Source organism: Gavialis gangeticus, unplaced genomic scaffold (assembly GCF_001723915.1).
Source record: "Gavialis gangeticus isolate Ggan-Ray unplaced genomic scaffold, GavGan_comp1, whole genome shotgun sequence".
NCBI classification, from domain to species: domain Eukaryota; kingdom Metazoa; phylum Chordata; order Crocodylia; family Gavialidae; genus Gavialis; species Gavialis gangeticus.
In genome coordinates, this window is record NW_017728980.1 from 13,420,731 (window position 1) to 13,447,329 (window position 26,599).

At 43.8% G+C, this 26,599-nt stretch overlaps 1 long non-coding RNA gene across 1 annotated transcript; it reads right to left on the minus strand.

The window, feature by feature from the left end:
* Positions 1–3,351: 3,351 nt before the first annotated feature.
* On the minus strand, positions 3,352–21,847 carry LOC109291655. Its single transcript, XR_002095919.1, has 3 exons — positions 21,596–21,847; positions 5,638–5,801; positions 3,352–3,534 (listed from the first exon to the last, which is right to left on the minus strand). It is a non-coding gene; the product is annotated as an uncharacterized LOC109291655 (long non-coding RNA).
* Between the last annotated feature and the right edge of the window lie 4,752 nt (positions 21,848–26,599).

Sequence of the window (26,599 nt, forward strand, 5' to 3'; positions counted from 1 at the left end):
TCCCTCCCTGCTAGCGTGCTCACCTCCCCCCAGATTTTGGTGTCATCAGCGAATTTAAACAGGTTACTTTCCACCCCATCATCCAGATCGCTGATGAAGAAATTGAACAGCGCAGGCCCCAGGACCGAGCCCTGGGGGACTCCGCTACCCACCTCCCCCCAGGTTGAATATGACCCATCCACCACTACCCTCTGAGTGCGACCCCTCAGCCAATCTGCAATCCATCTGACCGTGTAGGCATCGATGCCACAGTCACCTAGTTTTTTAACTAGGATGGGGTGAGAGACGGTGTCAAAGGCCTTTTCATCCACATGAATTTTAGATGAAAAACACTTTGTGGAAATCTCTCACTTGACTGGATGTGGGCTAAGGCAGGTCCCAGGACAGAATGGCGAGCGCACATGGTCTTGCCATTCATCTGACACTGTGGAAACAGGCCCTGTTAATATGGAATTATTCACATATGCAACAATTTGCATTCATCCAAGTGAAATGCCTGAGTTAGTACCCTTATGGTGTGAATCATGGGTGTGCACCATTCCTTTCTCATATACGTGGCCCCTCCTGGACACCAATGATGAGTTAGTTAAACAGTAAAGATGCTTTGAGGAGTGTGTTTCAGTGCAAGCTACTTCCTCTGGGAGACTGCCAGCAGAACCACAAGAAACTGGTTTTCACTTTGAGATGTGTTTGTGGTGAGAACTCACCTAGTTGGGATATGCCTCTGACCCTGGGTACATTTGTTGAGGCAGTTGGATGACTGGATGGCCCCTGGTCACAGCCACTTACTGGAGTCAGAGATCACCAGCTGGGGATGTCTGGACTGGAAAACGAAGAGACAGAGTCCAGAAGCTGGGCTGAGTAAGACTAGACTCACTCCCCATCAAAAGGCTCTTGGAGAATCCACCAGAAAACAAATGCCACTTAGCATAGCATTTAACTCTCTGTGGCCCTTCTATTAATCAAGAAACCTCCTTTTTACAGCAGGTGTTGGGTCTGAAGTTCCAGGTAGCTTGTAAACCAGAAGCAGGGGTGTGGTAGAAAAGCTGTGTATGAATGAATCTGGCCCCTGCAGATCTTGGTTTAGGTAACCAGTTCCATAGGGGAAACCCACAGTTAGTCCTGTGGGAGGTGAGAAGAACCCTGTCTTTAAAGGCATTCGGGAGCTGTCCAAAGGAAACATCTGGGAATGCCTGCAATACCCTCCCCCACCCAATGATTTTCTTCTGCAGGAAGAAGTGATGGGATCCATGAAAGTTAAGGCTGGAAGGGGCTTACTAGATCATTCATTCTTTGGCCTAAACAGTTTGGCTTCCACTGCTCCCCTGGGGAGAGCCTGCTATGACCTGTTAGGGTGCTCAGTCAGAAAGCTCTTGCTTAGCACCCTGTCTCTCTCAGTTTCTTCCTCATTCTGCCTTCTTGTAGCACCCTCAAGGCCTCTTCTTCTCCACTGGTGTTTCATGGTTCTGCAGAAGGCTGGTGTGAACTTCCTCCCCACCCCACACACACCCTTTAATGCTCTGGTTGTTACCAAGGTCTCAAGGGTTTAATGGAGAACATCATTTTGCTCCCCTTTAGGACCAAAATACCAAAAGCAATAAGGAAGGTGGCAATAGTGTTAACTGCCCCTCCCTTTGAAGCCTTCTAGAAACTCAGACGAAGGCAGTTTTCTCTGGGGCAAAGGACCTGAATTTCAATAAGAAGCCAACAGCTGCTTCATCTGGCCTCTGCCTTAAGAGGTGACCAGCACAAGAGCTTTTCAAAATTAGTTTAAAATCCAGACTAAAAAGGAACTCAGAAAGCTTCCCTTTGTCAGCAAGCTGAGGGGGCCCACTGGCCCACCACTTGTGCTCAAGCTGGCTGCATTAAAGTGTGCCCAGGGAGAGCTTTTGCAAAGGTCTCGTATCAATTTAGCAGATGATCAGGAGGAAAAGGGAGCAACATCTGGAGTCAGCAGAGCGCAGAACTAACCTCTTGCTGAAATGGAAGCATTACTGAGCGCACTGCAGAGAACTCCACATGGGCAGAGGGGGAACCAGTGACTACCATCTCTGGAGGAGTCACTGATTCCTCCTTCTGTTGTCACTTATGCAAGTTCTTTGCACTGCAATGGTATCAGCAGCTGCTCTCTGGCTTGTTTAAACTGAAATATACCTTGAGGTGGACTTCCTGCTGCTCTTTCCTCATTCTTTTATGACAAGCTGAGTCATACGCAAAAGCTTAGCCTTGTATCTAAATGCTCAGGCCATTCCCTATGCCCTCAGTAAGGATTTTTATACCTTCCTGTGAAACAGCTGCTATTGGCCATGGCTGGAGACAGGTTATGGTCTAGTTCTGCTCCAACATGACACCACCACTTATGTTTTCATTCATATTTGTATATACCCAGAATCAGAGAGAGCTAAGTCAAAGCTCAGATTCAATGCAGTAGGCTCAGAATAGCAGAAATCCTGGAGGTTGAAATGCTGGTAGCAATGAAGATATAAAGTATTCTGGAACTGACAGAACTATACGGTGTTTTTTCTTTGCACCAAGAATGTACAGCATGCAGTTACAATCAGTGTCACCTTTAGAAAGTAAATCTTTTTCTTACTCTGCTTTTTACTCTGTAATTGAAATATCCTATGCATTCCCCATTCTTTTGCATTACTAAGACAGCACAAGGCATCACCACAGCTGAATCTGCAAACAGTTAATTTTTTTCATTAAGAAGTGATAGGCAGAACTATTTCAAAGTGACAATTTGCCTGTTTTTTTTGTAGTCACTGGAATGATGAAATATGCTGCAACATTGCTTTCTTTAAAACATGGCTGTTTGGGGGTGGGGGAGGAGTTATAATTTCAGTTGTCTTTTGGAATTCAGTTAATAATTTAGGGCCTGCTCCAAAACCCACAAAAGTAACTAAAAAGACGTAGAACCCAGTTGAGCAAGACACTTAGAACGCATGCTTGCCTAAAGGCACGGTCAGTGGTTATATTGCTTTCACCAGTAGGCTTCACATGCTGAAAGGCAGGCATGTGCTTAAGTTTATTGCTGACTCAAGGCCTTAGTATCAGCTTAGAATCTGAGTCTGAGTGATTTTCCTTCAACAGAAGTATCGTATCCTGAGTAACAGGGACATGGAATATTTATGTACCAGAAGTCTTTGAAGCACTGCTACTCCAAGGTGCTTACAAGTGCAACAGGAAAGTGGGAAAAGCTGTACTGTAAGTGATTTTTTTGCAAATGGATTCTCTTACAAATGCATCTCTATTTCTTGGATGAAGCTGCCACCTACTGGTCCCTGTTCCTAGCCCCATGTACAGGATCTGGATTTGAATAGTTACTTGTTTGAATACTACAGATGGAGAAAGAGTGGAGGAGATGGCACAAAGATGTACCAGGCCTCTGACATTGGGAGGTAAGGCTTTGAAAAGTCTCCTCTAGAAGGAACACTGGTGGGCAAGAATCCTGAAGTGCCACAGCGGGAAGCAGATCTTACAGCTGACGTATCTTTGCCATCTCCAGTTTCAACAGCCTGATTCCGAGACCCTCTGGTAATAAAATAAATCTACATAAGTACAATACAGCATTATCACGGCATATGGCAAAATGGGAATACCAAGTTATTCCCCTGGCACTTGGATCACAGCATTTAGGATGTTATCACATGTGCTGCTATGGAGGCAAATGACAAGGCTGGTGGGAAGCTTAGTGTTAGACTTCCCAGGCCTGTTCTTTATTTTACATTTGATGATACTAGGTTCCTTTAAAACAACAATAATAATAAAAAGCTGAAACACTCTGCTTATAAGTGGGTGGAACCCCAGTGACTCCAGGTTTACTGTGGGTGAGGGAATCCTTCCATATGGTCACTAGAGCTGTTCTCAAGGACACTTTAGGACATGGAATAGTCTCCCAACCTAAGAAGTCCCTTATGTAACTGTTTCAATGACTTTCATTAATAACTTTTTCCCCAAAGGTGATGTACATATTGCACAAAGTACCTCTACCATGCAAAGAGCCCATCCTGAGAAGTGCTGAACAGTCCAGACTCCCCCACTGCTCAGTCTCTCACAGGAACAGGCTTCAAGTTCCCTTTTTATTTTTATACTTTCCAAATATGCCGGTGAAACTGAGTGATCTGGTGTCATAGATTCTGACCGCCAATTCACTGTCTGCCGCTTGCTTCCCTAGCTTCAAAGCACACAAGAATGGGTCACAAGATGGAGTGAGTTCCCATTCCTGACCCTCTGTCTGATTTTTCTAGTTTTGTTTCACACACTGTGTAATTTAAGTGTGGAACTCATTGCCACCAGATGTTGTGGAGGCTGACAGTTTAGTCAGATTCAAAAAGGGAGTGGACTATATTCTTGGTGGAAATGGGCATCAGCAGGTATTGAGCATGCGAGTTGGGGTCCAGCCTCTGAATCAGAACTTCCTAGATCTTAAATGCAAGAAGCTGAAAAAAGAGAGGAACAGTGAAAAAAAACCCTGGTCAGACCCAATTCACTCTCCCTTTCAGCATCTCTCTGTCAGTGCGGTGCAGGAAACTGGGCAAGGTGGACCTATGGACTGACCCAGTAAACAGCAGGTCTTACGTTTTTAGGAATGAAGCATTTAAAATTAGCATCAGAATGTCACTTGTGTGGATCCTATTCTTACCATCCTAGAGGAGGGCTGCTTGTAATTGGAGAGAGATTTGGGGCTGGTTTCCTATCCCTGGCTAATCCTTGGTTATCCTTGGTCTTTCATCTCCTCTTACTCCTGCTTCTGGAACTGCTGCTCTTCTAAATGGTTTATAACAAATAAGTATCTCTGTGCATTCAAGTCACACCAGGAGCCACACAAAGCCCAAGCCCAGAGCCACACCTGTCTGCTGCTAGTTGATCTCAGTTCCAGCCCCTGAAAGCAACTCATCAGGAAGGGTGGGTGGTTCTGGTTACGTGCAGCTCACCCAGAGGCTTCAGAGTGGATCCCAAGTGTACACCCCTGTCCTAGGTCAGATGGTGCTGCCCTCAGACTATGTTCCTCCTCTCAAGCGAGTCAGTAGCTCCAACCCAGACTGCCCTTTAAAACTCCAGCAGCATCCTGGCTGCACACACAGAAGCAAGCTTACCATAAGGTTTGTGCCGCATTTCCTTGTTTCTAGACTCACGTATCCTAGTTACCATCTGCTTTCCTAATGCCAGTTTGTACTCTGTGCCCCATGCATGCTCTTTCCCTGCTCTCACATGGCGCCAAGGTCACTTCCACAGATCTGTTCTACATGCTACAGTCATTATCAGGTTGGTAGCTGTCACTCCATAGCATCAATGGGTGCAGGGGGCTTCACATTTTTTGTAGGTTCTGACTGGCAAGATAAGGGGGGGAGAACACTGTAAGGGATGTGTTTCCCTACTGAAACCAGTTACTGCTGGGCTCTCAGGCAGCGACCAGCAGTGCCAGCACAGCTGGGGGCTGGGGAGGGCAGGGAAGGGATATGGCACTGCATTACCAAGCTGCTCAAAATGATATTGTCTTGCCAGTATTGTGGGACCGATGTTCACAAAGGTGCCAGCACATGGCACTTGTCTGAGATCTACAGTGTTTGGCTCATCTGTTTTCAGTCTCCAACTGCATCGCATGTAAAGAGAAGCGGAGCATCTCTTACCTACCACAAGGAAGCAGTAGGTTATCCCTGCTGTGCTGTATGCCTCAAAAGGGTAGATGTGGCCTCATATTTCTTAGGATGCAAGCTGCTTCCCTGAAAATCCAATCAAGAAAAGGAGCCTGAGTATGTTAGTGTCAGGATGATCAATGGCTGCTCAGTTCATCTTCCCTGAAAACCCCCCAAAAAACCCCGCTATTTAATTAGGTGCAGTTGCAGCTCCATATGTTCCCCCTCCTCCCTTCCCCAATCAACATAAAGTCCCTTCATGGCATATCTTAAGTGGGTTGTAATAGCCAGCCAATGTTGCAATTGCACTGCTATGGTTTTCGTATTATTACAATAGGACGCCTTGCATGGGAAAGCTGCAGAAATATCAAAACAGTTCTTGCTGATTATAATTCTTTATACAGACTGTTATCTTTGGAGCTCACCCATAGCAGCAAATGGAAACTTATAAGATTCAACATAAAAATGACAGGTTCCCCTTTCTCTTAATAGCCTTTTATGTAAAAAGTGTAAGATCAAATAGAATAATTGAGAAGAAAAATTTTCCTTCAACATTTTCAAGCATCCAAGAAAACCTGTTCTTTTGATTAAAATCAGTAAAAACAGTCTAGGCATATATTTACTGCAGACACAAAGGGGAGAGAGGAGAAGCCATCCCATGAGAAGGAAAGAACCACCGACAGGTCACAGGACAGTGTGGTAGAAAGACAACATATCACCCAATCAGCAATAATTCTCCATAGGACTTGGCAGTCAAACACACTCTGTGGGGTTATTGGTGTGCCTCAGCATCTCAGCACACCCAGGGCATAAGCCAAACAGCCTAGCAAAGCACCAAGAAGTGATTCTGCTGCAGCAACAACATCTACTTTGTGCAGAAAAAGGCTTTTTTGTCAGTAAATGATCTGAGAAAGCTGTGGAAATATAGTTCACAATAGTTAAGAATCAGACTGCTTGATGGAGAATGTGGATTTGTAAGTTCATAAGCCCCTCAAGCACCGAAGACATTTCGTTAGTCTCATTGCCACTGCCAACGCTCCTGCGGGGAAACAATGAGCCCTTTTGCTCTGTATCGAGCACTAAAGCCCTGGGACAACCACAGATAATCATGTAGAGATACTCTCTTTTGTTTTCCAAAATTGTGCCTAGGAGCCTATACATCCGTTGAGGATTTAGAGTCGTCATGTTTTAAAAGGGAGTGAGTGGACAACAGACACTGGTCACTGCTGAAAGAGCAATACTTAGCAGGCATTCTGCTGGCAGCATCTTCCATATGATTACGTGAGGTCCTGTTCTGCCCTCATTTCAAGCAAAGCATCTCCAGGTCCATTATGTTTATGACACACTGCAATACAAGAGATAACTGGGGGAAACTTATTGCCCGGCCTGCACTTTCACAAATGTTTTGCTTTGTCAAACTCTTATTTAACTCAGATAAATATTGAATGTTAAAACATCTGACGTGTACAAAAGACCCTCACAAATATCAGTTATGTAGATAATAGGTGGAAAATGCCCACCAGAAACTTAAATAAAAGAGAAAGTTTGTATCGGCTGCTGAGAAGTGTGCTCTGCATAGTTGCTATTATAGTTCAAAACTGTTTTGCTTTTAATAATCCTAATTATAATGAATACTTTTTTCAGGGCCAGTGCTTCTAAAGTGGGGTTCTTGATACAGCTGCACTTGCATAAAAAGCTATATTCCTTTCCTTGATATATTTAAAGTTATATTACTGCTTCCGTGTGAAATTGCCCCGTTTAGAATACCCCCAAAAGTAAGTTTCATGTGATACCTACAGTTAAACCCCAACTAAAAGACTGAAGCAGGGCGCAGGTAGTGCATAGGCACATTTCATGAATCCTCTGCTGAGAATTTCACCTATGGGAAAGTCTCAAGATGGTTAGCTGGACTTTATATACATCATTTGGCAGCATTTATGTTCAGTGGGATTTTGTTTCCCTTAGATGGACATGTTCAGTTAAAAAGTGATGGTGTTCATTATCTGACTATTTATTTTTCCTCATACCCCACATATTTCCTTCATGGTACTGTGGCCGCCTATAAACTTGCCAAGGGGGACCAGCAGGCAATGGGAGAGTCCCTGTTCCCCTGAGCACTACCAGGGGTAACAAGGAACAACGGCCATAAGTTGACTGAGAGTAGATTCAGGCTAGATATCAGGAGGCAATACTTCACTGTCAGGGCGGCTGGGATCTGGAACCAACTTCTAAGGGAAGTGATGTTTGCCCCTACCTTGGGGGTCTTCAAAAAGAGGCTAGACAGCCACCTAGCTAGGGTCATTTGACCCCAGCACCCTTTCCTGCCTATGGCAGGGATTCAGACTAGATGATCTGCTTAGGTCCCTTCCAACCCTACCAACTATGAAACTAAGAGTATTTCCCCTTGCTTCATTTCTACAGAATTTATTTGACAGACATTGCAAGTTCCCAAGAAACTTAGGGGCTTTCCTATTGTATGAACATGTGTGGGAAACTGTCTGATCTTTTCTTTTCCTAACTGGATTCCTTACTGTGTGATCTTTTCATTGCAGCACCTGCAGATGCATTGTCTGCTTTTATTATTGTGCCTGAGGATTTTGGTACAAATGCCAACTGGAGTAACTTCGTTAATTTTACATCTGACACTCTCATTAGTCTTCTGTTCATTTACCCATCAATGGTTTTGCATACTTAAATTTATACCCTCACATTATTTTGTCTTGTCATGCCTTTTGGCCAGGTTAAGAATGGCATTCAAAGCGGGCCAGGCAAAGGTCTCTATGATCAACAGTTTTCACATTACAGCCTCTAGTCTGGCCCCAAGATAATTTAATACAGTATTAGTCATTCCTTGGGGCAGGGAGTAGGTCATTTCCAATATGTTTGTACAGCACCATGCACAAGGACCCCCTTAAAGCCTCAAATATAACAGTTACTGATTAATCCTAATCAGAAAAACTATTTTATAACCATTATTTTGCAGTAGCTACTGAACTATGAACATTTTACTTAGATATTGGACTTCAGCATGCAGGTCACTAGGCAAAACCCTGCAGGCCTTATTCAGTCTGGAATTATTCCCTCCAACACAAGCAGGTTTCTCTGTTCTCCAATACTATCACATTATAGAACCCTAACCCATGCCATTTTATGTACTGGCACCTCATTGTCCCAGTCTGAAACAGCCCAGACAAGAACCTTGACATTTCAGCTCTAGTTTTATGATACTTGCTTTTTTTTAAAAACAACTCATTTGTGTAGAACAACAGTGCCAGAAGAACTGTCACTGTGTTTCAGCAGCTGCCAAACCAAGCGTAACAGACTTGCATCCTCTTTTATGGTTATAGCCTCCACATGAGATTGGAAAAAACCAAGCGTTATGGTACTATGGATATACTCTTTTGTGTTCTTAATTTTATTCCTTTGTTAAGGAGAAATTTTAATAGAGAAGACATAGGAATCCATAAGATAGAAATAGCAATGCTGGAGTGATGTTGTATTCATGATGGTCTGGGAAATGTGCAAGAGGCAAGGATTTTTTGTGGGTTTTATGTTTTATTGGACCAACTGCCTAGTTGGGATGGACCGAGACAAGCTTTCACATGAAATGCATTCTTCTTCAGTTCTCTGGAAAAAGCAAGTGTAGCCGAGGCTGGAAACAGTCTGCACGGCTGTGAAACAGGAGAAGAGAGACATTCCCAGGAGTAACTAAGAGACAAGAAAGTTGGAAAAGAAAGGATAGCTTGATTAGTAGAAGATCTTCCACTGGCTGCAGCATGTTTGTCTTGATACAAAGTGGAATAGCTACAGCAGTCAGGACTGGGGGACACTCCTATCCAAAAGCTTAGCACCAGACACTTGCCAACCTTTAAGAAAAGCACATACAAATAAATATCAGAAGAGCTTATAAACAGTAACTGCATTTTGACCTGGATAACTGCTCAGAGCACATCAGTTGTACATCCATCCCACTGGCAATGCTGAGAATTTCAGAGACACCTAAGGAATTTGAGCAGCCAATTTCCATTACAGTAAATGGACTCTGTGCATTCAGTTCTCTTAGGCAGCTTTCAGTGTCAAACTAAATCCTCATGAGAAAATAAAAAGATACTGCAGTCTAGAGCAAGGCATTCAGCCACATTCTTTCCTCCCAGATTAAATTTCCTTTGCTCTGTCCCAGCCACTGCTTGTTTTTGTACCAGCTGGAAATGAATCAGGAGAGGAATTATTACACCTAGAAGTGGCTTTTTGTAACACAATTCGGCTGCACCTGGCAGAGGAACACCTCAGCTGAAAGGAACTATTGCTGATCAGGACTGAGATGGGGGCTCCAGTAAGGGTCCAGCCACTGGTGATATTTCAGACTGCTCAGGTGTAATGGATTCTCAGATATTATTAGGTCACAGCTTGCCAGTCATCTGGGTGCTATTTTCCCTTGAAGGATATTTTGTACAGATGCAAAAAAGGAAGACTTGGAAAACAAAAGGCTTCACACTGTTCTGCAGGCTACAGAGCTGAAAATATCCCTTTGTCGTTCCATAGGACACAGGCGCTGCATGCATGTGATGCCAGCACTGTCAGCAGGAGATGGGTTCACAAACTTCATACACTGAAAATACAAGATGATTGCTCTGACACCATTTTTGAGAATCAGAGAACTGATGCAGGAAGTCAGCGACCTGAGCTCCTCTGTGGGGGGAATGGGTTCGTTAATGCACATGCAGAATGCTCCATCTCAGGCCACAAGGAGGGTTGGACTGTAGTTCCAAGCCCTGTGTCCGTCTTACACCTGGCATGACTTTTCACAACTTGTCTGCCCAACTTTGTGGTATCTGAACTTAGCACACTGGCATTTGGATGCTCTTACCATGCACTAAAAGCACCTTTGTGTGCACTGACTTACTTTACCTTGCACTCAGTCTGGGCTACAAGCATGTACACAATGAGCCGGTGCAGAACAACTAGCGTACTGTAAATTCACATCTTGGCTTACTGTGCCAGCAGACACCCCAGCAAGCCTCACTGGTGCTCTTTAACTGGAGAGTGATCGGTGCTTTGTGTGAAACAAGCTGTTGGCAATGTCAAGCCACATCAAATAATACTGGACTGAGTCACACTGAGACGGAAGCACCTTCACTTCTCCCAGCCTCCTCCTCTTCCCCTCCTCCTCGCCTCTCACGGGTACAGCTGGGTCGTGATACACTGTATTTGGTTTTCTTTCGCATTGGACAAAAACACCAAGATATTTTTCTTGAAAATTCACCAGTACTGTCAGCATTTCCATCAGAATACCACAGTCTTGGCGGGCACACAGCTCCTGTGTCATTAAGTTTTATCACAGGTCTCCCCTTTCATATTTGTCCTCGTTTGCAACTGAAATCATATATGATTTGAAAGATCTCAACCTGAATGTTAAAGAGTCCGTTGTGCTTTTTAAGATTAAACCAGGCCAGGTGATTTCCAAGGAAAGAGTTTGAAGTTGCTTTTATGTTTACAGAGGACCTAATTTCCATATTGGGCAGCGCCCAGTATGGCTTGGGTTACACATTAAACAATGTCATAATCATTTATACCTTAACAATTGTAGGTAACGAGGGATCAGGGCCTGGGTTCTCTGAGAGTTCAAGTGTGCTGCATAGAAATTTATGAATACCAAATGGAGGCACACATGGCCAGGTGAATAAAGTGACATGTCCTGTATATCACAGCTCTTGGTGAGCACTCACTGATGCTAATACAAAACTATGGACAACGTTTAGCAATAGATCCTGTATTTTCTGTGTGTTATTGTTTGGTCTGCATCCTGTTCCCAGAGCTGCACTGATCATGGAAACTAGGGGCTGGAATTCTCCTTTAGAATGGAACAATCTTCGCTGCCGTGGTTCCCTACCCCTCTACCCATGCACTCGCACATGCTCTCCACAGGTGAGCAGGTAGGAAGAGGTTTGGTTCTGTTGAATTCTCCAGCTACATGTTGCATACATATAATATGCAATACTCTGTATGGCTGGGAACAGGGAAAGCTCTAATGATATAGTGATGGAGTTATGCTTATTTGCACCAGTGGAGAATGTGATTGATTTCCACTCCCCACTTGAGCACAAAAAAAAAAAAAGAGGGAGACCATCTAACCCCACTGAATTCCAAACCGCAATGACTGGGCTACACTGAAAGCATCCTAGGTGTTTTCCTAATGCCTGCTGACTTGGCATAATTTGAGGAACACAAATCAAACAAAACTTGCTTGCATCAGACCTTCCCTGAGCAAGTCTAAGGTGTTACAATGAAGCAGAGCCCAAATGTCTGAATTAATTGCTGAGAGTAGGAGACACAGAATGACTGTGTCACAAAGAGGATGCACACTCCTGAGTTTGCATTATCACCTGGAGAACAGGCAGCTTTCGCCACTGTTCTGCTACAGAACCAGAAGTTATTAAGTGGGTGCTTTCAGCTCAGACACAGGTTCCAGCATTAACAGCTGGTAACTTGCTGAGCTGGTGTCAGTCTGGATCCATAAGTCCCAACCATGCAGGGTCTGAGAAAATCTGGATTTCAATCCAAACACCAAGCCTCTGGGTCCAAACACATCAACTGCCAAACATATCAATAGTGATACAGTCCCTAGATGCCACACACTGTATCCCAGAGTTAATGAAGGAAAGACACTCCTGTTCTCAAGGCACTGGAATTGGGACTCAGAATCTCATTGAAGTTCAGTTCTCAGCTTTGGTGCAAGTCACTATTGAAAAATCCTGGTCTGAGAGAGTGCAGATTTGGAGTGCTTCAATTTTGCAGTGCTCGATTTGAGCAGCCTCAAGGAGGGGTTTATCAGAGAGCAGGAGTCAGGCCTTTATGAAAATGCAGCCCCTTTTGATGCCACTAGTCTTATAATTCTCTGAAGAGCTAGATAAATAACTTGTTATTGTCTCCATTGAAAGGATGGAGAAAACTGATGCACACGAGGGCTAATGACATGGAAAGATACATTTCTGCAGGATGCTATTTGCTTGCTTATGTGCTCTGCTGGGCCTAGTATAAGTAACATGACTTGGGTCATACAGGAATTTTACCTATATTGAGGCTAAGTTATCACATAATATCAGTTATATAAAACCTATGTTACCCTGGTCACAGATTGGAATATAGCTCTAATCAGTTTTACTTCTTAACATATTTTGCTGTCTACTATCTATGATCAAAAATGCCTGTTGGGTATTATGTCTTGACTGTTTAGGCAGTTCTTCTTAGTGGGCAGTAATGTAGATAAGAATATTTCAGGCAAACAACCAGCAGGCTGAGAGCAGTACCAAAAGTTAGTACCAGCAGAGTTCTGCTTAGCTAACTTCCTCAAGAAAAGCAGCTATACAGCACCATCTGTTGACCACTCCCAGATACTTGCAATTACCATAAAGCAATAAATAAAAGGAATAGTTTTGTTTCCTTTTGTGTTATACTTCACATTGCATCAAACAATTTAGTTAGCAGTCATGCAGACACTTGGCATTGGAGCTGAACAAAGTATTTGTCTCTCATCACTCTATTCATCACCTTATAGAACAATGCAACTCAGTTAATTGGTGCAACCAGGCCTATAGTAAACATAATGGAGTCCCATTTTTGGTCTCAACATGACAGTGTTAATTTCTGGTTACAGGGAACTGCCATGGTTAGGATTTCGTTTGCAGTGTTGTGTGTTGATTTGCATTACCAGTACCATCAATGTGCCTCTTGATTGTAAGAGCCTTGTTAATAACCAAAAGTCTTGTATAATCCAAAGTTCCTAGAACTTTCATTTCTACCCAGGCAATCAGGACTCGTTGTAGAGATATCTTTTATTAGACCAACACGATTTTTTGCAAAAAACATTTCTTTAATTGCAAGCTTTCTTTAATTGCAAGCTTTCAAAAAAATCTCTTTAATTGCAAGCTTTCGGGTTTTAATTAAAAAAATTAAAAAGGCAATTTTTTTGCAAAAATCTTGATGGTCTAATGAAAGATATCATCTCTATGACAAGTCCTGATTGCCTTTTCCTCTAAACCAATACGGCTACAACCTGGATTTCTACCCAGGAGAACTTTTCCAATCTTTTCTCCAATGCCTGATGAAGGGTGTTTGTGCCTGAAAGCTTACAATTAATCTTTTTCCCCCAAAAAATCTTGTTGGTCTAATAAAAGATATCATCTCTACCATGAGTCCTGACTGCTTTTTTCTCTAGACCAATATGGCTACAACCTGGATACCTAGAAAATCTGTTGTTTTTTATAAAATCTCCTTGGCTTTCTCTGCATAAAACCTCACAAAAACACCAGGATGTTTGTGAGGAAGCTTACTAGAAACAAGAGTAAGATTAGGAAGAGGAGGTGCCTCCTCAAGTCATCACCTGGAGCTTGCAGGAGTGAGGACAAAGACAGGGTCCCAAGTTCTAGTTACTCTCACTCACTGTTTGGCTTTAATTCTTTTCCCTGCTTAGCCTTGTAAGGCTAGGAATTACACAGGCACATGGAGTTTGACAGTCAATAAAAGACAGGCAATTAATTCCTTCTGCTGCTTTGAAAACCCTGGCATAAAAATGATGCTCTTTAAACTGTTGCAATTGCCTCCATTGAACCATTGCTGTTAGGAGTGCAAAAGGTTCAAGACATCGCTAGGAATTAAGGAGAAATGGTGGGGTTTTTGGAAGCAGAACCAATCGCTTCTCAGCCTCTTGAAGGCTCAGATCAAGTATAAGTGCAGGGCTGAGAGCAGGCCATGAAAGGATGGCAGGACAGCCATGCTGCAGTGTCACCAATGTCTTCTCTTTATTGGGACCTCCTGGGGGTGAAGGCTGTGTGCATGCCTCTCTCACTGTGCCCCGGCAAAGCTAAATCAGGTTCGTTTCATGCTCCTGATTAGAGCGTGGCTGAGTCAGTGGCTGGGTGTGCATACCTCAAGAGGCAAAAAAAATTTAAAAACCCTCTTTGAAACTTGTTCCTTGTACTTCCTGGTTGCTCCTTGCCCCTCTCAACCAGGCAGATGGTGTTCAGCAGCTGGAACATTTCCATTAGAATGGCAACCAGGCAGGACAAAGCATGTTTTATGGGGGCAGTAAAAAATTTCTAGCTGGTTGAATGTGGCCTTACCAACCTCACAAACGCTGCTCCAGGCATAAATGGCCTAACAAAGCACAGTCTCACTGGACTGACAGCTGACTAATGACTGGAATGTCAACTTACAACCCCCCGTGCTGAAAACCCAATGAATAACTCCATCGGCAAATGGCTGCCCCATCTAGCTAAGGACCACTTGTCCTTCAGCAAAACCATGGAGTGTCCGGGGCCCGAGCACCTCCTCACTCAGAGCAGCAGGAGAAAGGGCACGGCTTGGAGGCTGAACAAGTGGCCAGGCGCAAGGATGGCCATCATAGAGGACAGTCCAGTTGTCCTCTGCTGATCCAAAACCTGACGGCTTTATGTCCCCTATTTTTTTCTTGAAGAGAATGCAGGCCAGCCCCCTGCAATCACCCTGTCCCTAATGCAACCACATCCTATGGGGGGAAAACAAAAATCAAGATAACTTGTGTCGACAGCTCTCATGATCCCACCTGAAGCCTCGTAGAAGTTGGCCTTGCGCTTCAAGGCTCCCCGGTTCCCGCCAAGTAAGAATTAAAAAGTGTCTATTCCCCTCGGTTAGAGAGAGGAGGAAACAGAGGCCTGTTAGAGGGTCAAAAACCAGAGGCAATGAGAAACAGAGCACAACACCAAAATCATTGATTTTAACTGTAAACAGGGGTGGCTCAACTCCTGATTCACCTTCCCCCATGTTTCTTGAAAGAAGCCAGCACTGTGTCCTCCCCAGGTGTGCGAAGTACTTTTCCCTGTGCATGTCTGGCAGGATTATTATTGTTCCAAGCATATCGCACAGAGCTGTGCATTTAAAAAAGGGATTTACAATAATAATAATAGTATATTCTTTGGCTGCTAATCCGCCCTTTGTAACTGTCCAGATCCACAAGGCTGACTCTTTGCCGAGCAGATAACAACAAAGCTGTGGCTTGGAAAAGGCACAGAAACACGAGCAGCGGAGCAGGTTGGAAGGGAGTGGAAAAACACGTCGGGGAAGTCCGGAGGGTGGCAGACAGGGAGGGATCGTGAGGTCCGCAGCGTGCCCGGGGAAGGGACAGGAGCCAAGCCCCAAGTGCATCCATGACCCTGAGTGAGAAGCACACAACCTGTGTGCGCAGGTAGCGTGGCCTGTGCCATAGCCGAGGGGACAGGTGACGGTACCATGAGGTATGCACATGCCTGGGGGTGTCCCTTCCAGAATTTTCTAGGAGTGACTTTTTCACCGATTCGACCCACTTAGGAAAAGTGACAGCATGTGTGGCAGAATTGGTGGCAAATCCTGAGGCAAAGGTAAAACTGATGGCAAATCTTGAGGTAAAGGTTGACCTGGCATCAAATCTTGATGTAAAGGTCGAATTGGCAGGAAATCCTGAGGTAAATGCAAGCAGCCACCTTGATTGACAGCAAGATTATAACCGATCGGTACGAGTGACAAGTGGCAAACCCGACGTGATCACGTGACGTTGGAGGGTGTGTGGGACTAGAAATGGAAGGGTCTGCGTGCCGAGCCACTTGTGGTTCGATCTGTGACTGGAGTACAGGCAGGAGTGTTTGGCGCCGTGGGAGAGTGGCAACCTCCATTTGCGTGGCCTTCTGCTGCCCTCGTTCCTGTCCTCATCCGCCCCTGGGCATCTGCAGATCTCCATGTAGTGGGAAGGCCTGAGTTTGAGTATCTTGTGAGAGTAGCTGTTGTGCTACATGAGGACCAGGTGTACCGTTGTGAAGAAGCCCGCTTCATATACTTCTTGGCGAGGGGAAGAGTGGAGCTTCGGCCCATTGGCTTGTGTGCAGCGGTGGGAACCAGGCAAACATGTGGCCGGTGGAGTTGCTGAGCCCATTGCGGTTGTTATTAATAACTGTTTCATTCCTTTTGTATTTAATTTCATCACCTAACACACCGATATTGCATGGAACCAAGCTGGGTCCCTACCCAACTATGTTACTTGTCACTGTTGGTCAGCTCGGACTAACCTCAAGAACCCTTTCCCCCCCCATCCATGCCCAGTGAGCGTGGACTGGTGCCTCCTGAGTCTGGGGGGCACCCACAGAAGCCGGCGGTGGCAGGGACAGGGCTGGCGAGCGCTTGCAGAAGCCAGTGGCGGCAGCGGCGGCAGGACAGGGCTGGAGAGCACCTGCAAAAGCCGGTGGTGGCTGCGGTGGTGGGGATGGGCTGGCGAGCACCAGGTACCAGGGTGCTCCTTGGCGCTCAAGGATTAAATGCTTATGGCGGGTCTTGGAGGAGGTGGCTACCCAGTGCTGAAAGACCTGCAGGGTTGCCAGGATGGCAGCTCAGTGATGGTTTCCCATGTGCTTTTTTTTTCAGTTTGTAAACTGATAGTGTGAGAAATTCTCATGTTATGCAACACAGTCCAGTCCAGTCCATCTCCCTGAATCAAGCCCTTCTGCCATGGGAAGAACAAACAAGCAGCAAACGCAGGTTACAGCCCTGCAGACTCCTAACTTCGAGTGACTGTGTCAGCTGCCGTTCAGCTGGCAGCAACAAAAACAACTTGTCCCAAGGAAAAGCAATATGAGCAGTAAGCCACCAACCATGCGATGAGCTGCTGGATCAAGCCGCCTTCCTATGGGAAGGTGCCACGTTACACTGATTCAATCCAGGTCCCAAGTCACCCAGAAAGTTTCCAGCTGACCTGGGAATGAAACCCAGATCTCTTGAGTCACAGCCCTGAGTTCTCCTGAAAGACCATCCTTCCCCTGTGTATTGTGCTACCTCTTCCCTTTGGTCTCTCATCTACTGTTTTTATGCCAGTGACCCCTTGTGTTGAGCTCTAACAAAATCCTTGCAAAGTCACTTTCCCTTCGGAGAAGAAAAAAAAAAAAATCAGTGAAGTGGTGTCCTGGTTGACTCCTAGCGTAACTTGTTTTATTTACGTGTGCAGCCATCCCCGAACAGAAGCAATGACTAATAGCAAGACAGATAATCCTCTTTCAGGGCCCTGAGCCCAACACCTGTGCCCAGGTCTCAGGATTCATAGTAGAGATGATATCTTTTATTAGAGTAACAAAAATTTTTGCAAAAAAAAATGTTTTTGCAAAAATCTTGTTGGTCTAATAAAAGTTATCGTCTCTACTATGAGTCCCGATTGCCTTTTCCTCTAAACCAATACAGCTACAACCTGGATACCTGATAGGTCTCAGGATGAAATTCTGCTTGAAGAATTTATGCTAGCTAAAGAGATGAAGTAGACAGACCTTTGCTATTTCCCATAATTCCTTGGGGAAAAAAAAGCTACAGAGAAATACCATCACCACAACATTTGTTCTTGTGACTAAAAACTTGCTCGCACACAAGGAAGAGGAATTGTGAAGAGCCATTTAGTAAACCCTGCCATAACAAACACCTTGTCTTCTACCAGAATGGCAGCCATCTAAGCACCACTTCCTACCCACTCACTGTTTTGGCAAAGATAGTCAATCTGACCTAAAATGTCAGTCCAAATAAGTAAAAAATGCTGTTTCCTTTTTCTTTTTGTCTTTTGTTTTCATGTTTTTAAAAGAAAAGATAACTGCTTTTTGGTATTGTATCATCATGGAAGGAGCCATTCTTTTTATATTTGCATATAATTATGCACAATACTAGGAGACAACAAAACCACTGTGAGTTCAAGGTGATTTCTCAGCAGAGTTTAAAGTTTAATCTGCCCAGTACAAAAGTTGTCCCTTTGCTTTTGATCAATAAAATGTTTAGCTAATGATACTGAATAAATAATTGGCCTTTATTTCAGCAGAAACGCCTTCAGTGGCACCTGATGTGTGCATTCAAAGTATATTGTAGCTACTACAGGTCTCTGGTTGTTGTGGTTTACTGAGTTACTAATGCACCTGCAGTTTGTTTGTGGGATATTGTCTGAGCTTCCAACAGAATTCTTTAAAACAGATAACAAACCCTGCATGGGGGAAAAGTGGAGCCTATAAAAGGAGATAAGGAAGGTATCAACTCCTCCCCCCCCCTTTTTTTAATTTGATGTATTTCAAAGATTATTTAAATAATTTGCTTTTAAATAAACAAATAAATGCATGTAAGAATTTTCTCCTATTTTATAAGTTAATGCCAGGGGCTTGCAATGATAAGGAAACAGTCACATGATAAGCATCTTCCAAGCATTCAACATGGTCAAACAGGCAAGAGCCTGGCTGGTAAACATGCTAAGCTTATGTCACAGCCTTGTCTACGTGCAAAAGTTACACTGAATTAACTATACTAATATAGTTAAAATTATACCGGCTCCCTTGAGTAGAGGCAGCTAAGCTAGTATAATTGTGCTTACAGCGGTATACGGGAAGAGAGATATCTGCATTGGCACAGGGCATTTTTACTATGTCCCCGCTAGGGTTTGCAATGCTGTAATTTATTTTGGTGAACACGCAGCACCATCGTGGTTACAGAATAACAAAAGCTTTGTGCATGCCAGGGCTAAGTGCTTTTTTTTTATTTTCTGGATGCCATATTCTGCCTGTCTTTGAGCAGCGAGTGCCACTGACATCCCTGGACCACCTGTGGCGTGAAGCACTAATCCACTGTAGTAAGAGCAGGAGTGTATGGCCTTTAGGGTGAACTTCACTTTTTGAGCAGAAGACCAGTACAAAACCAAGATGCCATATTGTCAGATATGCAAATATGGTGAATATGGACATAGGAATCTAAAGTGATTTTGTTGATTCCATTAATGGCAGTGCACGTACACTTTTACTGTATGTTCACTGCATAGTCTGTGCCAGCAAGCCTGGCAGCATTCATTCCTACATGTTTAATTTCAGAAGGCCCCTGGGTGCATAACAGCACGCAACTATGGGACTTGCCAGCCCCAAAAGGTGCATATGCATAGATGCCCTTTTGGAAATCCAGGGAAGAAGGGCAAAATGTGGAACACAGGGCTCCACAGTGGTACATGAGCTATGCATCCTGGTTCAGGATAACACTGAGGCTAAAGCCCTTAGGAACAAACTCTTGTCATTGCAGTCCACTTTCAGGTGTTGTGAATCAGCTTAGCTCCACAGGCATCACCTGAGCTACAGCGGTTTACACCAACCAAAGGTCTGTACCTAGATTTTATTGCTTGAAATCTTCAGCATTTTTTTCTTCTGTAAATTCTGTTAAGAGGGCGCAACTGGGAAAAAATGCACTGTAAACAGCAGGACACTTCAACAGGGTCAGAGCGCTAGGGAGAGTTACAGATAGCAAGTTGCTCCTTGCTTTGCCCAGGTGTGGGCCTTCTAGCTGATTTTTGATGTCTTTTCTGCTCCAAGTTATTCTTATGGAATTACTGGAATGATAACAGAGTGAGCCATGTATTTATTCTGCAGCCTTGCATTTCTTTTACTCAGTAAATATTTAATCATTTTTGAGAACTCCTTGCTCAAGCTAGACTTCAATTAGCTCATTGACCCTGGATAAAGAAGAGCTAGTTCCAAGCGGCACCTGTGTTTTTGCATGCTCTCATTTCCCTATACAAACTCAGCTTCTGTAAAGTTAAACCTGGCACTAAACTACAACATCTTTAAAATTTGGTCCTTGATGCTCGATAATGTATTTTTGTAACACGTGATACAGCCCACTGCCAGCATGTGCCATACATGTACCTTGTTAATGGCCTGGCTAGCACCGCTACCCAGAAGCCAGTGGACACAGCCTGGTCCATTCAGTTTTGCACAGCTATTCTTAATGAGAATGCTTTGAACTAGAGGAACACATGGTACACATTTCATTGAAAACTGTAATGTTCTTTTCTTGCAAATATCCCTATTGGTTGGCTCCTGTTTTTCCACAGTGCCAATATTTAGGTTTCATTCCTTTGAAAGGATCTATGTATATATTTCTTGGGGGGTGTCTGAACTGGCTTGGGGCAGGACAGCTAACCAAAACAGGAGATCTGACACTGAAGATCCACCTTCATGGGAGATCCATCTATTAGGCAGGGTTTATACTAAAATGATAACTGCAGTACAAGGAAGCAGTGCCAAAGAGCTACAAAGAAGGTTTACACACAGGTTGACAGACCAGCAGGTTTCTCTTTGAGCAAAACACTTAAGCCTTTGTTCAAATCTGACCATATGAATAACCCTCGCTGAAGCCAAGAAAAGAACTTGAAGTTGATCATGTCGAACTGCTGACCTGCTGCACCAGTCTTAAACCCTATATAACTCTCCCTTCTTTTGCCCCAACAAAAACTTCTCTTCCTGCCCCTGCTCTATTGTAACAGTTTTCTAGGTGTAATAAATTTAGCATCTGGGTTTAGTGGGAGGATAGGCATAGAAGCTCAGCTCCATTACAACTGAGCTTTGCATACACAATATTCTCAGGGATTAGTTTATTCTCCTGCAAAGGAACTGAATGAAGCTGAACACATTTCTCAGCCTTGTTGATTAATAAGGTTTACTTCCTTATTTTTAGATAAATACCAGATGTCACAATTATTTTTGGGGAAAAAGCATGCGCGCACACAACTTTGAACAAATAAAATGGCTTAGTAATCTATGTGAAATCTTATGCAGATCATTTTCCAAATTAATGCAGATATTCATCATGTTACTTAACTGAGGTAGCTTGGCAAAGTACATATCAAATCACACAGTGTAGTCAAAGCCTCATACACAATAAGCTTCATCCTCTAGACTATCACAGCACAATAGAATACCTATACCACAACAACACTGTTAGCTTTCAGCCAAAATCATATCACGCTTCTGGGGGGTTTGGTACACAGCACAGCTATTACCATCTGTAAAATGGGGTTAATCACAAGTGACCTCTGTGGTAAAGCATGCAGAGATCTGCCAATGGCAAGTGCTATAGAAGAGGTAGGTATTCCATTATCATTTTAGAAGCATTATTACCTGGTTATGGAAGGCAGGGTTGTTCAGTGCATGAGGCATCAAATTCTACTCTGCTACCTGAGGCATGGCTGTGAAACAGATAATTATAGTAACCTCAGCCGGTGTTCTCCAGTGCTGGCAACAGAGATTATCACTGCATGCTTAGGTACAAATTCTTAGAAAAACATGACAAATGATCAGAAATGACAAGCATGAGTCAGACATCTCTGAATTCTGTCCAGGCTTAGCATAAGCATTTTGGATCCACTGTCAAATTTTTACCCAGTCCCTCCATGGGGAAGACTATTTCAAGGCCCTACACAGCCATCAAGAGGAACTGAAGACTCTGCCCTGTCCACGCATAGGATCTTGGCACTCTAGTAGGCCAAGCAATACTTCTGGGTCATTACCACCCAACCAGCAATTGAGCAGAGTGTGGGTAGAACCATGGATGGCTGCATATAATGGGACAAAATACTGTAAACAATTAGAAGAGCAACAGAAAAATAACTTTCTTTTCCAACTATTAGTGCTGCAGGTAATCTTGGTGGGAACCATTCCCCATAGCAGCATCTTTGAAATATTTTTGTAGCTACCTGGGAGTGGCGGGGGGCAAGGTAACACTTTACTCCCTCCTTCTTTTGGACTGTGACTAAAAGTCAAATTCTGTGTCAAACAAGTTTGTTTGGCCAAGAGCTTGTGCTAATGCCTGCTGACTGCTGAGAGCTGGATTGGATCCATCAAGAGTAGAACAGAATCTCTACACATGGGAAAAAACGTATGAAACTTGACCTGAGATTACAGGCCATTGTTGCTGTGACTTTCATTGTATTTGTTTAGGAGCGAGAAAGAAAAAAAAAAGGGGGGGGGGAGCTTAGAATCTCTATTTCCCTACCTCACGTATACACTGCCTTACTTATTAACCCAAAGCAAGCAAATAGCTCAAAAAAATGTATGTACTTCAGCTGCACTTTATGGGAGGGCATTTATTACTCAGTTCCTCTTAATATTTTCAGTTAATTTATTGGAATTATATGTACTTTAGCAAAGTTAATATTTAAGGTGAAATGCATGTAGCTGTTCCTATTTTCATATGACAAATTGCTTTTTATTTTGCCCTCTCCCTCATGCATAGATGTTTGGGAGTAACATTTAAATTTTTGTTTGAGTTCTCTGACACGAATTATGTAGAGGTGAGTTTTGGAGCCATAGAGCTGCTGACAAAAATTCTCTACTATGGGTGTTGCAAGCAAGTTGCTGAAAGTGCTTTTTAAGGGTAGCTGGGATTCAGTCCAGCTTGAAGGCTGCAGAAACTTGGAGATGAATGACTGTGCTGTTGCATATCTAGAGTTCATTGCACTAGTAGAAAATGCTGCAGGATTCTGAATCATAGTATATTTATTACCAGCCACTAGTACCAGCATTGTAATCCATGACACGTTAATTTCCCTCTAAAAGAAACAGATAATCATCTGTACAGTTTAAGCTATTCTTCAATGGCCTTCAGTGTTAAGATGTAATGCACTGTAGGCAAAATGCAGAGTCCAGTCATGTCAAAGCCCTTTATGTCTCAGTCTTTGTCAAGCCTGAAGTGTCTGTGATTTCTTAAAACATAGTTACTTGTGCCATTCCCATCTTGGTGTTATTTCCGCCCAATGACTAGCGCCAATTTAACAGTCTACCCTATATGCAATCCTGTAATGAATTATCAGCTCCAGGATCTTACGGTAAACTTAGTAAAATGGATGAGTATTATGCAATGTGTGCTTAGTTATTCCCTTTGCCTGATGAAGGTTGACTGCGCCTGAAAGCTTGCTAAGAACTTTTCCCCAACGACACATCTACTCAAAGAACCTTGCCTAGTTATTCACATGCACAAGCATTTGCAGAATTGAAGACTGATGAGGACTTTCATATCTATGGGTGTGTCTAGCTGAGGCAGGTATATTAGTAAACTCCATTCACTATTTAGGTACCATAAAAGCAACTTCGAAGAATGCAAGCGTATCTTTTACTTTGAACTTGTGCTTCATTCCTTGCACTTAAATGGCTCACTGAAGCATTGAAGGGAAGAACGGGCCAAATAGGACTAGTGAGAAAAAAACAAGGCAAAGAGTTACATTATGTCCACACACACTGTCTGTACTAGAGATCACCACTGATTTGAGATGAACCAGAGATATGGAGGAAACAGCTGGCCAGGAATGTTATAGCCTGCTAGGGCAAGAGGAGGTCAGGGGGAAAGGAAAAGATAAAGAACCCTTTAGAAATGCCAGAACAAGTTACCATGACGCTCAATTCTATTTAGCTACTCTGCTGCCTTTACTCCTATGGAGTAGCCTCTTAACCCACAACTCATCCAAGTGAAGTAACTTCTGAACTATCGTTTCAAGTAGAACGTCCCAGGGATCAGTCCTGGGGCCAGTTTTGTTCAATATCTTCATCACCAACCTGGAAGATGGGATGGATGCACCCTCAGCAAGATAGCAGATGACACCAAGCAGGGGGGGAGTAATAGCTATACTAGAGGGCAGGGCTAGGATTAAGAGAGACCTCGACAAATTGGAGGATTGGACCAAAAGAAATATCATGAGGCTCAATAAAAACAAGTGCAAAGTCCTGCACTTAGGCCAGAACAACCTGATGCCCCTGTACAGGCTGGGGGCTGACTGGCTAAGTAGCAGCCCTGCAGAAAAGGACCCAGGGGTGACAGTGGATAAATAAACTGAATGTGAGCCAGCAGTGTGCCCTTGTGGCCAAGAAGGCTAACGTCATCCTGGGCTGCATTGGTAGGAGTGTTGCCAGCAGATCAAGAGCAGTGATTCTTCCTCTCTGTTTTGCACTGGTGAGGCCACATCTGGAGTCCTGTGTCCAGTTTTGGGCCCCCCACTACAGAAAGGGTGTGGACAAATTGGACAGAATCCAGTGGAGGGCAACAAAAATGGTTCGGGGACTGGGGCACATAACTTATGAGGAGAGGCTGTGAGAACTGCACTTATTTAATCTACAGAGAGAAGACCGAGGTGGGATTTAGTATTAGCCTTCAACTCCCTGCAGGGTGGCTCCAAATAAGACGGAGCTGAACTGTTCTCAGTGGGGGCAGATGACAGACCAAGGTGCAATGGGCTCAAGTTGCAGCAAGGGAAGTTTAGGTTAGATGTTAGGAAAAAACTCTCTCAAGAGGAGGGTAGTAAAGCAGGTTACCAAGAAATCTTGTGGAATTTCCATCCTTGGGGGTTTTTAAGACCTGGCTAGACAAAGCCTTGACTAGGATGACACAAGTCAGGGCTGGTTCTTCTTTGAGCAGGGGGTTGGACTAGATGTGACCTCCTGAGGTCCTTTCCAACCCTCATTTTCGTATGATTCTATGATTTGATGCAAGTAGGCAAAACGGTTCACCATGTGCTAGCTATTGATTTCACCAGATGGGAAGGAACATTGTAACAGGGGTTAGAGAAATCATATAGTCAATTGTTTAGCTACCAACCATGCACTCCCGTTATAACCACTGCAGTGGCACAAGCCACCTTTTTAAATCTGTAGATCTCACAGGATGAGACATTAGATGCACTTAAGTTTTTAGTATGCTCATCAGACAACACTGACCCTCGCTTTGCAGTACTAGAGGGAACGTAGAGAGCCAGGACAAGCCTGCTTCTGTTAGGGCCTTGCTGTCCTTGTCACTCTGCAAACATACCATACAGATGAGCCCTGCCTCAGAGCTCCCTGGTCAGGTTGACCATGCATGGATTCACCTTATCCTTCCAAAAGGCAAAGAAATAATTTCCTTTCAATTCTGATCCCCAAAATTCCTTGCTAAACACTGGTGTGTTCTGACTGTGCCCGGAGCACAAGTATCCATTTTATTGCTCCTCAGTTTCCTTTGGTTGAATTCACAGCACCATCTAGCGGCAAATTCATAGATTACTGTGAAGCACTAGAATAAGAGATCAGGATTTTGTTTGGGGTTTGCTGATGCTTGGATTTTTTTCTTCAATTGATAGTCACAAGGAGGAAAAAGCTAAAAACCAATGAAATCTCTATATGGTACCAGTGAGCAGCATCAGAGGCCACAGCAGGTTGCCAAGCTGTCCTTTCCTCATTCAGGGCAAGAACTGGGAAGATGGATAGCTCTTTTCTTTATGCACTAGCTGAATCAGAAAAATAAAGAGTAAAGCTAATATTAAGATTACATGTTTCGTTAATGGGATTGGGGCTTCTTAACAATGTTTTTAGAATTAAATTGAAGCCAAAATTATCATAAAATATTTCAAAATGAAAAAATTACTATTAAAATATTACTTCTAGAAATGCTGTAATGGAAGGTTTCACTTTGCCTCTCTCAGCCAAGAGATTTCAACACCAATTTACAAACCATTTGGATCAACCTGAACCTGCATGCATTGGTAAAGAACGGCTTGGTCCAGAAGTGTCACCCAGCTCTATGCAGAAGGAACTCCATGCTCACAGTCTAGGATAGCACAGTCCAGTCTCCACCTCTACCCTTTGACTTCCTTATTTAGCTTCCGACTGTTTGTAGCGCAGACTCTCTTTACTACGCATTTGTACAGCATTCACTAGTCTGTGCTCTGTGTCGGGACCTGTAAGCACTTCCAGAGTACAAGCAACAATGTCATTTCATTAAAACCAATGCTACTTAATGATGATTTGGACTGGGGCCTCTAGCTGCCTACCCTTGGCTTGACTGTATCTCCTATTTCATCGTGAATTAGTTACCCTTTAGCTTATAGTTTCATAGTTTCATAGTTTCTAGGGTCAGAAGGGACCTGAGCAGATCATCTAGTCCGACCCCCTGCCATGGCAGGAAGAGCACTGGGGTCAAATGACCCCAGTAAGGTGGTCATCCAACCTCCTCTTAAAAACCCCCAGGGTGGGAGCCTGCACCACCTCACTTGGAAGCTGGTTCCAGACTCTAGCCACCCTGACCGTGAAGCAGCGCCTCCTGATGTCCAACTTAAACCTTCCCTCCGCCAGCTTGTGACCATTGTTCCTGGTCACTCCTTG